The following is a 12,132-nucleotide window of genomic DNA, read 5'->3' as shown; positions in this document are numbered from 1 at the left end:
TGCATCTCTCTAACGATTAAGGATGTTGAGCATTCTTTCATGTGTCTGTTGGCCATCTGTATATCTTCTTTGGAGAAATGTCTATTTAGGTCTTCTGCCCATTTTTGGATTGGGTTGTTTGTTTTTTTGATATTGAGCTGCATGAGCTGCTTGTAAATCTTGGAGATTAATCCTTTGTCAGTTGCTTCACTTGCAAATATTTTCTCCCATTCTGAGGGTTGTCTTTTGGTCTTATTTATGGTTTCCTTTGCTGTGCAAAAGCTTTTAAGTTTCATTAGGTCCCATTTGTTTATTTTTGTTTTTATTTCCATTTATCTAGGAGGCGGGTCAAAAAGGATCTTGCTGTGATGTATGTCATAGAGTGTTCTGCCTATGTTTTCCTCTAAGAGTTTGATAGTGTCTGGCCTTACATTTAGGTCTTTAATCCATTTTGAGCTTATTTTTGTGTATGGTGTTGGGAAGTGTTCTAATTTCATACTTTTACATGTACCTGTCCAGTTTTCCCAGCACCACTTATTGAAGAGGCTGTCTTTTCTCCATTGTATGTTCTTGCCTCTTTTATCAAAGATAAGGTGACCATATGTGCGTGGGTTTATCTCTGGGCTTTCTATCCTGTTCCATTGATCTATATTTGTGTTTTTGTGCCAGTACCATACTGTCTTGATTACTGTAGCTTTGTAGTATAGTCTGAAGTCTGGGAGCCTGATTCCTCCAGCTCCGTTTTTCTTCCTCAAGATTGCTTTGGCTATTTTGGGTCTTTTGTGTTTCCATACAAATTGTGAAATGTTTTGTTCTAGCTCTGTGAAAAGTGCCATTGGTAGTTTGATAGGGATTACATTGAATCTGTAGATCGCTTTGGGTAATATAGTCATTTTCACAATGTTGATTCTTCCAGTCCAAGAACATGGTATATCTCTCCATCTATTTGTATCATCTTTAATTTCTTTCATCAGTGTCTGATATATCTATTTTAAATATAGCAGTATGTACACGTCAATCCCAACTTCCCAATCTATCCCTTCCCCCACCCTTGCCCCCCTGGTAACCATAAGTTCATTCTCTAAGTCTGTGAGTCTGTTTCTGTTTTGTAAGTAAGTTCGTTTGTATCAATTTTTTTAGATTCCACATATAAGTGATATCATGTGATATTTGTCTTTCTCTGACTGGCTTACTTCACTTAGTATGATAATTTCCAGGTCCATCCATGTTGCTGCAAATTGCATTATTTCATTCGTTTTATGTCTGAGTAATATTCCATTGTATACATGTACCACATCTTCTTTATCCATTCATCTGTTGATGGACATTTAGGTTGCTTACATGTTCTGGCTATTGTAAATAGTGCTGCAATGAACACTGGGGTGCATATATCTTTTCAAATGATGGTTTTCTCTGGATATATGCCCAGGAGTGGGATTGCTGGATCATATGGCAGCTCTATTTTTAGTTTTTTAAGGAACCTCCATACTGTGCTCCATCATGGCTGTGCCAATTTACATTCCCACCAACAATGTAGGAGGGTTCCCTTCCTCCACACCCTCTCCAGTATTTATTGTTTGTAAACTTTTTTTGATGGCCATTCTGACTGGTGTGAGGTGGTATCTCATTGTAGTTTTGGTTTGCGTTTCTCTAATAATTAGTGATATTGAGCATCTTTTCATGTGTTTGTTGGCCATCTGTATGTCTTCTTTGGAGAAATGTCTATTTAGGTCTTCTGCCCATTTTTGGATTGGGTTGTTTGTTTTTTTGATATTGAGCCCCATGAACTGTTTGTAAATTTTGGAGATTAATCCCTTGTCAGTCACATCATTTGCACATATTTTCTCCCATTTTGTGGGTTGTCTTTTCGTACAGTTTATTGTTTTGTTAGGTTTTTTTCTGTGAAAAAAACTTGAGTTTAATTAGGCCCCATTTGTTTATTTTTGTTTTTATTTCCATTACTCTAGGAGACAGATCGAAAAAGATATTGCAGGACTTCCCTGGTGATGCAATGGTTAAGAATCTGTCTGCCAATGCAGGGGACATAGGTTCGATCCCTGGTCCAGGAAGATCCCACATGCTGCAGAACAACTAAGCCCAGACACAGCTACTGAGCCTGTGCTCTAGAGCCTGTGTGCCACAACTACTGAAGCCCGCATGCCACAACTACTGAAGCCCATGCACCTAGAGCCCGTGCTCCACAGCAAGAGAAGCCATTGCAATGAGAAGCCCACGCACTGCAATGAAGAGTAGCCCCGGTTTGCTTGCTGCAGCGAGAGGAAGCCAGTGTGCAGCAATGAAGACCCAATGCAGCCAAAAAATTAATTAATTAATAAACAAATAAATTAATTGATAAATAAAAAGTATTTTAAAAAAATAAAATAAAATAAATTTTAAACAAAAGAAAAAGATATTGCTGCAATTTATATCAAAGAGTGTTCTGCATACATTTTCCTCTAAGAGTTTTACAGTATCCAGTTTTACATTTAGGTCTTTAATCCATTTTGAGTTTATTTTTGTGTATGGTGTTACAGAATGTTCTAATTTCTTTTTTGTTTTTTACATGTAGCTGTCCAGTTTTCCCAACACTATTTATTGAAGAGACTGTCTTTTCTCCATTGTACTTGCCTCCTTTGTTGTAGATTAATTGACCATATGTGTACAGGTTTATTTCTGAGCTTTCTGTCCTGTTCTATTGATCAATATTTGTTTTTGTGCTAGTACCATACTGTTTTGATTACTGTAGCTTTGTAGTATAGTCTGAAGCCAGGGAGCCTGATTCCTCCAGCTCCGTTTTTCTTTCTCAAGATTGCTTTGGCTATTCGGGGTCTTTTTTGTCTCCATACAAATTTTAAGATTTTTTGTTCTAGTTCTGTGAAAAATGCCATCAGTAATTTGATAGGGATTGCATTGAATCTGTAGATTGCCTTGGGTGGTATAGACATTTTGACCATATTAATTCTTCCAATCCAAGAACATGGTATATCTTTCCATCTGTTTGTGTCATCTTCAATTTCATTCATCAGCGTCTTATAGTTTTTGGAGTACAGGTCTTTTGCCTCCTTAGGTAGGTTTATTCCTAGATATTTTATTCTTTTAATGTGATGGTAAATGAGATTGTTTCTTTAATTTCTCTTTCTGATCTTTCACCATTAGTGTATAGAAATGCAACAGATCTGTGTATTTATTTTGCATCCTGCAATTTTACCATATTCATTGATGAGGTCTAGTATTTTTCTGGTAGCATCTTTATGATTTTCTATGTATAGTATCATGTCATCTGCAAACAGTGACAGTTTTACTTCTTCTTTTCCAATTTGGATTCCTATTATTTCTTTTTCTTCTCTGATTATCATGGATAAGACTTCCAAAACTATGTTGAATAAAAGTGGTGAGAGTGGACATCCTTGTCTTGTTCCTGATCTTAGAGGAAATGCTTTCAGCTTTTCACCATTGAGTATGATGTTAGCTGTACGTTTGTCATATATGGCCTTTATTATGTTGAGGTATGTTCCCTCTATGCCCACTTTCTGGAGAGTTCTTGTCATAAATGGGTTTTGAATTTTGTCAAAAGATTTTTCTGCATCTATTAGGAGAATCATATGGTTTTTATTTTTCAATTTGTTAATATGGTGTATCACATTGATTGATTTGTGTATATTGAAGAATCCTTGCATCCCTGGGATAAATCCCAATTGATCATGGTGTATGAGCCTTTTAATGTATTGTTGGGTTCAGTTTGCTAGTATTTTGTTGAGGAATTTTGCATCTATGTTCATCAGTGATATTGGTCTGTAATTTTCTTTTTTTGTGGTATCTTTGTTTGGTTTCGATATCAGGGTGATGTTGGCCTCACAGAATGAGTTTGGGAGTGTTCCTTCCTCTGCAATATTTTGGAATAGTTTCAGAAGGGTAGATGTTAACTCTTCTCTAAATGTCTGATGGAGTTCACCTGTGAAGCCAACTGGTCCTAGACTTTTGTTTGTTGGGAGTTTCTTAATCACAGTTTCAATTTCGGTGCTTGTGATTCGTCTGTTCATATTTTCTATTTCTTCCTGGTTCAGTGTTGGGAGGTTGCACCTTTCTAAGAATTTATCCATTTCTTCTAGGTTGTCCATTTTAATGGCATATAGTAATTCATAGTAGTCTCTTATGATCTTTTGTATTTCTGTTGTATTGGTTGTTACTTCTCCTTTTTCATTTCTAATTTTATTGATTTGCCCCCTCGGTTTTTCTCTTGATGAGTCTGGCTAAAAGTTTATCAATTTTGTTTATCTTTTTGAAGAACCAGCTTTTAGTGTCAGTGATCTTTTCTGTTGCTTTCTTCATCTCTATTTCATTTATTTCTGCTCTGATCATTATCATTTCTTTCCTTCTGCTAACTTTGGGTTTTGTTTGTTCTTCTTTATCCAGTTGCTGTAGGTGTAAGGTTAGGTTGTTTGAGATTTTTCTTGTTTCCTGAGGTAAGATTGTATTGCCATAAACTTCCCTCTTAGAACCACTTTTCCTGTGTCCCATAGGTTTTGGATTGTTGTGCTTTTGTTTTCATTTGTCTCTAGGTATCTTTTTTAAAATAAATTTGTTTATTTATTTATTTATTTATTTATTTATGGCTGTGTTGGGTCTTCACTGCTGCACGTGGGCTTTCTCTAGTTGCGGCGAGCGGAGACTACTCTTCGTTGAGATGCACGGGCTTCTCACTGCAATGGCTTCTCTTGTTGAGGAGCACAGACTCTAGGTGTGTGGGCTTCAGTAGTTGTGGCATGTGGGCTCAGTAGTTGTGACTTGGGGGCTCTAGAGCACAGGCTCAGTTGTTGTGGCACACAGGCTTAGTTGCTCCATGGCATGTGAGATCTTTCCAGACCAGGGATTGAACCCGTGTCCCCTGCATTGGCAGGCAGATTCTTAACCACTGTGCCACCAGGGAAGTCTCTCTAGGTATTTTTTTATTTCCTCTTTGACTTCTTCAGTAATCCATTGTTTTTTTAGCAGCATATTGTTTGTATGTTTTTTCTTGTATTTGATTTCTAATCTCATAGCATTGTCGTCAGAAAAGATGCTTGATATGATTTCAATTTTCTTAAATTTACTGAAGCTCACTTTGTGGCCCAGCATGTGATCCTGGAGAATGTTCTGTGTGTACTTTAGAAAAATGTGTATTCTGCTGCTTTTGGATGGAATGCTCTATAAATATCAATTAAGTCCTTATGATCTAATGTGTCACTTAAAGCTTGTGTTTCCTTATTGATTGGATGATCTGTCCAGTGATGAAAATGGGGTGTTAAAGTCCCCCACTATTATTGTGTTGCTGTTGATTTCCCTTTTTATGGCTGTTAGCATTTGCTTTTTATATTGAGGTGCCCCTATGTTGGGTGTATATATATTTACAATTGTTATATCTTCCTCTTGGATCGATACATTATGTAGTGTCCTTTGTCTCTTGTAACAGTTTTATTTCAAAGTCTATTTTGTCTGATATGAGTATTGCTACTCCAGCTTTCTTTTGGTTTCCATTTGCGTGGAATACATTTTTCTATCCCCTCACTTTCAGTCTGTGTGTGTTCCTAGGTCTGAAGTGGGTCTCTTGTAGACAACATATATATGTTTTTGTATCCATTCAGCCAGTCTATGTCTTTTGGTTACAGCATTTAATCCATTTACATTTAAGTTAATTATCAATATGTATGTTCTTATTGCCATTTTGTTAATTGTTTTGGATTTGACTTTGTAGGTGATTTTTCTTCGCTTCCTCTTTTGTTCTCTTCTCTTGTGATTTGATAACTAACTTTAGTGTTGTGTTTGGATTCCTTTTTCTTTTTTGTGTGTATATCTATTGTAGGTTTTTGGTTTGCGGTTACCATGAGGTTTTGATATAGCAGTCTATATATAAACAAGATTGTTTTAAGATGCTGGTCTTTTAATTTCAAATGCATTTCCAATATCCTGCATTTGTGCTCTCCTTTTCTCACAATTTGCTAGTTTTGATATCATATTGGTGATCAGATGATTTCCTACCTTTACTTTATGTTTGCTTTTACTGGTGAGCTCTTCCATTTGTAATTTTCTTGTTTATAGTTGTGGCCTTTTTTTTTCCCCCTAGAAAAGCGTCTTTAGCATTTGTTGCAAAGCTGGTCTGGTGGTCCTGAATTCTCTTAGCTTTTGCTTGTTTGTAAAACTTTTGATTTCTCCGAATTTGAATGAGAGCCTTGCTTATGGGAGTTCCCTGTACATTATTTGTTGCTTTTCCCTTGTTGCTTTTAATATTTTTTCTTTGCCTTTAATTTTTGTCAGTTTGATTATTACATGTCTCAGCATGTTCCTCCTTGGGTTTATCCTTCCTGGGACTATCTGCTTCCTGGACTTGGGTGACTGTTTCCTTTCCCATGTTAGGGAAGTTTTCAGCTATTATCTCTTCAAATATTTTCTCAGGTTCTTTCTCTCTCTCTCCTCCTTCTGGGACCCCTATAATGCAAATGTTGGTGCATTTAATCTTGTCCCAGAGATCTCTTAAACAGTCCTAATTTATTTTCATTCTTTTTTCTTCTGTTCTGTGGCAGTGATTTCCACAATTCTGTCTTCCAGGTCACTTATCCATTCTTCTGCCTCAGTTATTCTGCTATTGATTCCTTCTAGTATATTTTTCAATTCAGTTATTGTATTGTTCATCTCTGTTTGTTTCTTCTTTAGTTCTTCTAGGTCTTTGTTAAAACATTTCTTGTATCTTCTCCACCTGTGCCTCCATTCTTTTTCTGAGCTCTTAGATCATCTTTACTATTATTACTCTGATTCTTTTTCAGGTAGATTGCCTATCTCCACTTCACTTAGTTGTTCTTCTGGGGTTTTATCTTGTTCCTTCATCTGGGACATATTCCTCTGCCTCATTTTTTCTAACTTTCTGTGATTGTGGTTTCCATTCCACAGGCTGCAGGATTGTAGTTCTTCTTGCTTCTGCAGTCTGCCCCCTGGTGGATTAGGCTATCTGAGAGGTTTGTGCAGGTTTCCTGGTGGGAGGGACTAGTACCTGCTCACTGGTGGGTGGAGCTGGGTCTTGTCCCTCTGGTGGACAAGACCATGTCAGGAGGTATTTATCGGGCAGCTGTTGACTTAGGAAGACTATAAGCAGCCTGTCTGCTGATGGGTGGGGCTCTTTCTTTGTTTTATACCAGCCTGAATGAACTAAGACACACTGGATAAGTCATGTCTGAGCCTTATTGATTATCTTTAAAATAGAATAAGATCCTACTTACTTCACAGATCTGTTTTATATATCAAATGTGAAATCTATATGCAAGTCCTCTGGGAGTTATAAAGCGTTCTGGAAAAGTAAGTTATAATGTCCAACTGTGTTATTTTGGCTTATTCCAAGGAGAGATATATTGGCTATTCTTTTGTCATGATAATTGGTGTCCATTTATTGTTCTTCAAAATAATTTTATTTTACCCTTTTAGCTAAAAATTTAAGTAAGTCTTTAATTCTTCTTCATTTCCCCCCTGATGTTTCTAACTAAAATATCAGGAAAGCTTTATCAAAAAGTGTCCTGAAAAAATGGTACAATATCTGGGGAGTGGCAGGGTAGTGGGTAAGGGTATAGATGCAAGAAAATTGGCTGTGACTTGATAATTATTAAAGCTGGATAACTACATGGATGTTCATTTATTCTATTTTCTCCACCTTCATATATGCTGGAAATTTTCCATATAATAATGGGAAAGTTCCCTGTAACTCTAAGGTGACAAACACCTGTCTGAGAAGACTTGTTAATTGCAGCTCTCTAATTCTATAATATATATTCAAATGTCAGGTCTAGTTTTAATAGATAAAATCACATGACTCAACTTACAGAAATATAATGGTGATAGATAATCCAGAAAAATACCCTAGCTAGAGCTAACAAAGAGAAAAGAAGGGCTTGACAATGGTGATGATGATGATAAGAATTTATCACAAATATAAACAGCATCATCACCATTATCACTACAGCTAGAATCCCAACACCTTAGTAGACACTGCTCTTTGAATTGCTTTATGCTCTACAGTGTTTAACTGTACCTATATCCTTATTGGAAAAAAAAAAAAGAAATCTGTGGAAAATAAAAGGTGAAAAAAAGTGAAAGAACATTCTTAAAAACTATCAGGACTTCCCTGAAACCAGAAGATCATACCGCGCATTCCAAAAGGTCTATATTCAAACTCTGCTACATGGATGACCATCTAGCCTGATTAGTAGGGTGCAAGTCACTATGTAAACTGAAGGTCACGTGAGGAAATGTGAAAGATCTGGGATTTGGAGCTAAAAGTAATGGATTGAAATAGCTCAACTATTTACTGGCTCTTGTTTTTGGGCACTTCATCTAACCTCACTGAACCTTATTCATCTTTAAAATGGAAATGATAGTAATCTCCACCTATGGGGATGCCAAATGTGGCATGTGGAGGTGAAAGAGCTTTGTAAACTGTAACAGTCTGACTTTTTATTGACAGTTGTTGTTGCTATTATTATAAGAATATTTTCATGGTAAAATGTTTCAAAGTCATGTAATACTTATATTCAGAACATTTTTCTTAAAACTTACACAAATTCCTCCTGTTAAAATTAAAGTCCACTCTTCTTAGTGACAATAAATGGGTCCATTCAACATCACTCACAGAGCATCCTATCCAGAACCACAGATCCAGTCATGCTTATGCTGGAAGGGAATCTGCCAATCAGTCCAGCCTTCTCATTTCACACATGAGGAAACTAACATCCATGGTGATGAATCATTGGTCAAGATGATACAGCTGGTAGGGTGAGAGCCTGAACTGAAATCTAGGTCTCTGGACTCCAGGTCAAGGTCCACAACATTCTTATCTTAAAAAGAAGAAAAAAATACTGGAATCAAGAGTAATCAAGACACCCTATCTCTGTTATTGTTTATCAGATTGCGATAATCTTGTGCATCCCTTGGAATACAAGTTCTTCAAGATGTTAATACATGTTATAAATAAAAGGGTTCCCGAGTTAAATTTATAAAATATTAGACAATTTGATAGTAAGCAGGATTGTTTACAGAAACTTCTCAAAGATTTATACCAATATGCTGTTAGATTATAATCTGAGAGAGAGCAGAATTTCCCAAAAAAGTCTGACCATAGAACCCTTATTTTAGTACACAGACTCCAGAGCCAGATGGCCTTTGTTCAAACTATGTCTCTGGTAACTGTGCCATCTTGGACAAATTACTTAATCATTTTGTGCCTCAGTTTCTGAATCTGAAAATTTGAAATAATAAAGGCAGCTATTTTATGGGTTGTTAGGAAGATTCAAAGAGTTAACAAACGTGAAATATTTGGAACAGTACTTGGCTCCTAGTAAACACTAGAAACGTGTTTGCTATTGGTATATTATTGTTGTTGTTGTTGTATTGCTAGTGGTATTCCAATGATTATTTTAGACGACTACACATTAACATCTCTGTGATCTAGATCAGATGCAGCAACTTGAAAAACTGCTTTAGGTCAGTGGTTACCAAACATGATGGGTCTTCAAAGGACAGATTCCCAGCCCTCCCACCTGAGATTCCAATGCAATTGATTGTGATGGGGTCAAAGAATTTGCACTAATTTTATAAGTACCTCAGATAATTCTGATGCTCAATCAGGTTTGGGGTCCACTAATCATAACAATGCTTTCTTTACACTTCTCTCTTAAGGCCTGTATTTCAAAACTCTAGGAAGTGTTTTCCCCTCAGCTTATGTGAACTTTGGAGATTTAAGGGGAGACGGAGAGACAGGCTAGAAACCCAGCATGTCTAGTGGATTTGTCTGTGGTGCCACTGAGCCAACCTCTCTCTAACAAGCCACTTAGGTGTTGTAGTGGTTTAAAGCAGCTAATGAAGAAATGTGGGTGAGGCCTTCCAAAAGGGTTAGCCTCTCATGGTACAGAGAAGTAAAGAGAAGGGCAAAAAATAGATAAATGCCTTTCACTGTTTGAAGATATGAGCAATTTCCCTGCAGTGCCTCTTATGACATTTTGCAATTCCAACAGCAACAAGTGATAGTGACTGTTTCCCCAGAGTCTCACCCACAGAATGAACTGTCAAACCTTTGGATTTTTGCCTATCAAGGTGAAATGTGGTATGTCAGTATAGTTTTAATTTGCATGTTCTCTTCATGGGTTTAGGGACCTTTGTATTTAATTTTCTGTAAAATATACAGCTTTTCATTACAGGTATGCCCTGCTTTTCAAAAGTTGGCTTTAGGCCTCTTCAGTTTTAGGAAAGGCCTACATTAATACCTGTTTTCACTAACTGAAAGAAATCTGAAGAGGATTTTCCCTTTCACACACACACACAAAGGCAGAAAGCAAAACTAATGTTCAGCATTTGTTTTGCAGCCAGTGATTATAGAGGCAGAGCACACCCCTAGCAGCGAGAGCAGCACCGCCAAGCTCTTTCCCTGGGAACGACACTCAGCATCAGCCGCCATAGCTTTGAACTGTGTCCGTGAGTATCTGTGCTTTATCTCAATTTATTTTATGCATCTGTTAGCAAGATGTGTTCTAAGGTAATTGCTTCTTTGCTTTACGTCATTTTGGTTTACTTATAAAAGATTTCATTGAAAAAAAGCTTCATAGGAATGCTCTACTTTCAGATATCGGGGTGTATTTCCTTTGTCAAGAGTGTAAGCTGTTCCACCTAAGTTCATAAACCACTGAAAGAGTTACAGAAATAAAACAAAGGGTACCAATTTCCAGGATCACGTGCCCTTATTGTTGCTAAAGAAGCCACAAGACATCGAGGAGACCGTGTAGCCATTCCTAACTGAAGTATACCAGGCTGTTCCCTGATTCACTCTGAGAACAACAACAAGCTTCTCCTCATCAGTTACACCAAAACATCGTGTTAAATCTCCTTGTTTGGAGAACTAGGAGATTTGGTCTCCACCTTTAAGGAGTCTATGTTATCTGTCATTCTCTTAATCTTGGGTACCAATAGACTGACTTGAAAATGTTATCTTTCTCCATATGTACACAAAGCAAAATGTCTAGATGCTTCAAAAAATTGGTTTCACACCTTTATGCTATTCTAATATAAACCAAATATGGCTATTTAACATGTTGTGAAAATTAAATTGATTGTGGTCTTTAGACACTGAATTGATTAAAATTACTCTAATTCAAAAAATATTATCTATCTGCTAACCATAATATAGTTATATAAGGTTTGAAAAGAATTGCCCTTTTTAAAATTATATTTTATCATTATTTCATTAATTACATTGCCCTCAAAAATTAGTACTTAGTGGTTAAATGTTATGGAGGAACATATGTCACTTAAAGCATAACTGGAATTGAACCCACTATGGGAGAAGACACTAGCTTCACGTTAATATGAAATTATTCTATTGTCTTTGGAGCTTACTAACTAGAAGGTACTTGAAAGTTATTATACTGATTATAATACCATAAATAACTGTAAAGTAATGGATTTTCTCCCTGAGTACAAGCATATTTTTTCTCTCTTTTATTCCTAATGCACAGGTAAGCAGAAAGGACACTTTCATCCAGCTACTCCATGTGGGCTCTCATCCAATAAAAGGGACACAGACACTAAAGAATGATCATACAAAACACTAAATATATCATTTCCCATTTGCACAGCACACATCCTATTCCTGGTAGTGGAAATTAGGCCATGCTAATGTGAGAGCCCTATAATGAGAGCATAAAAATTAATACACAGCTCTAAGATGAGTTTCAAGTTTCCAAGAATCAACCTAATTCTCTTTTTAATATGATAACTGGTAGAAGAAGCTAGGCTTTTGGTAAAAGAAGAAGAAAGAATAGTGTGATGTTAATTTTATGTGTCAACTTGGCTAGTCCATGGTACCCAGATATTCTAGATGTTTCTGTGAAGGTATTTTTTAGATTACATTAACATTTAAATCAGACTTTGATTAAAGCAGATTATTCTCCTGTAATGCAGGTGGGCCTCATCCAGTTAGTTGAAGGCCTTAGTGAAAAAGACTGACCTTCCCCAAATAAGGAATTCTACCAGCAGACTACTTTGGGACTTGAACTACTGCATCAACTCTTCCCCAGGTCTCCAGCCTGCTGGCCAAGCCTGCAAATGTTGAACTTGCTAGCTCCCACAATTACATGAGCCAACTCT

The sequence above is a fragment of the Balaenoptera borealis genome (genome assembly GCF_965194805.1).
Source record: "Balaenoptera borealis genome assembly, chromosome: 4".
NCBI lineage: Eukaryota > Metazoa > Chordata > Mammalia > Artiodactyla > Balaenopteridae > Balaenoptera > Balaenoptera borealis.
The sequence above is the reverse complement of the archived record's forward strand: the minus strand, read 5'-3'. Positions refer to the sequence as shown.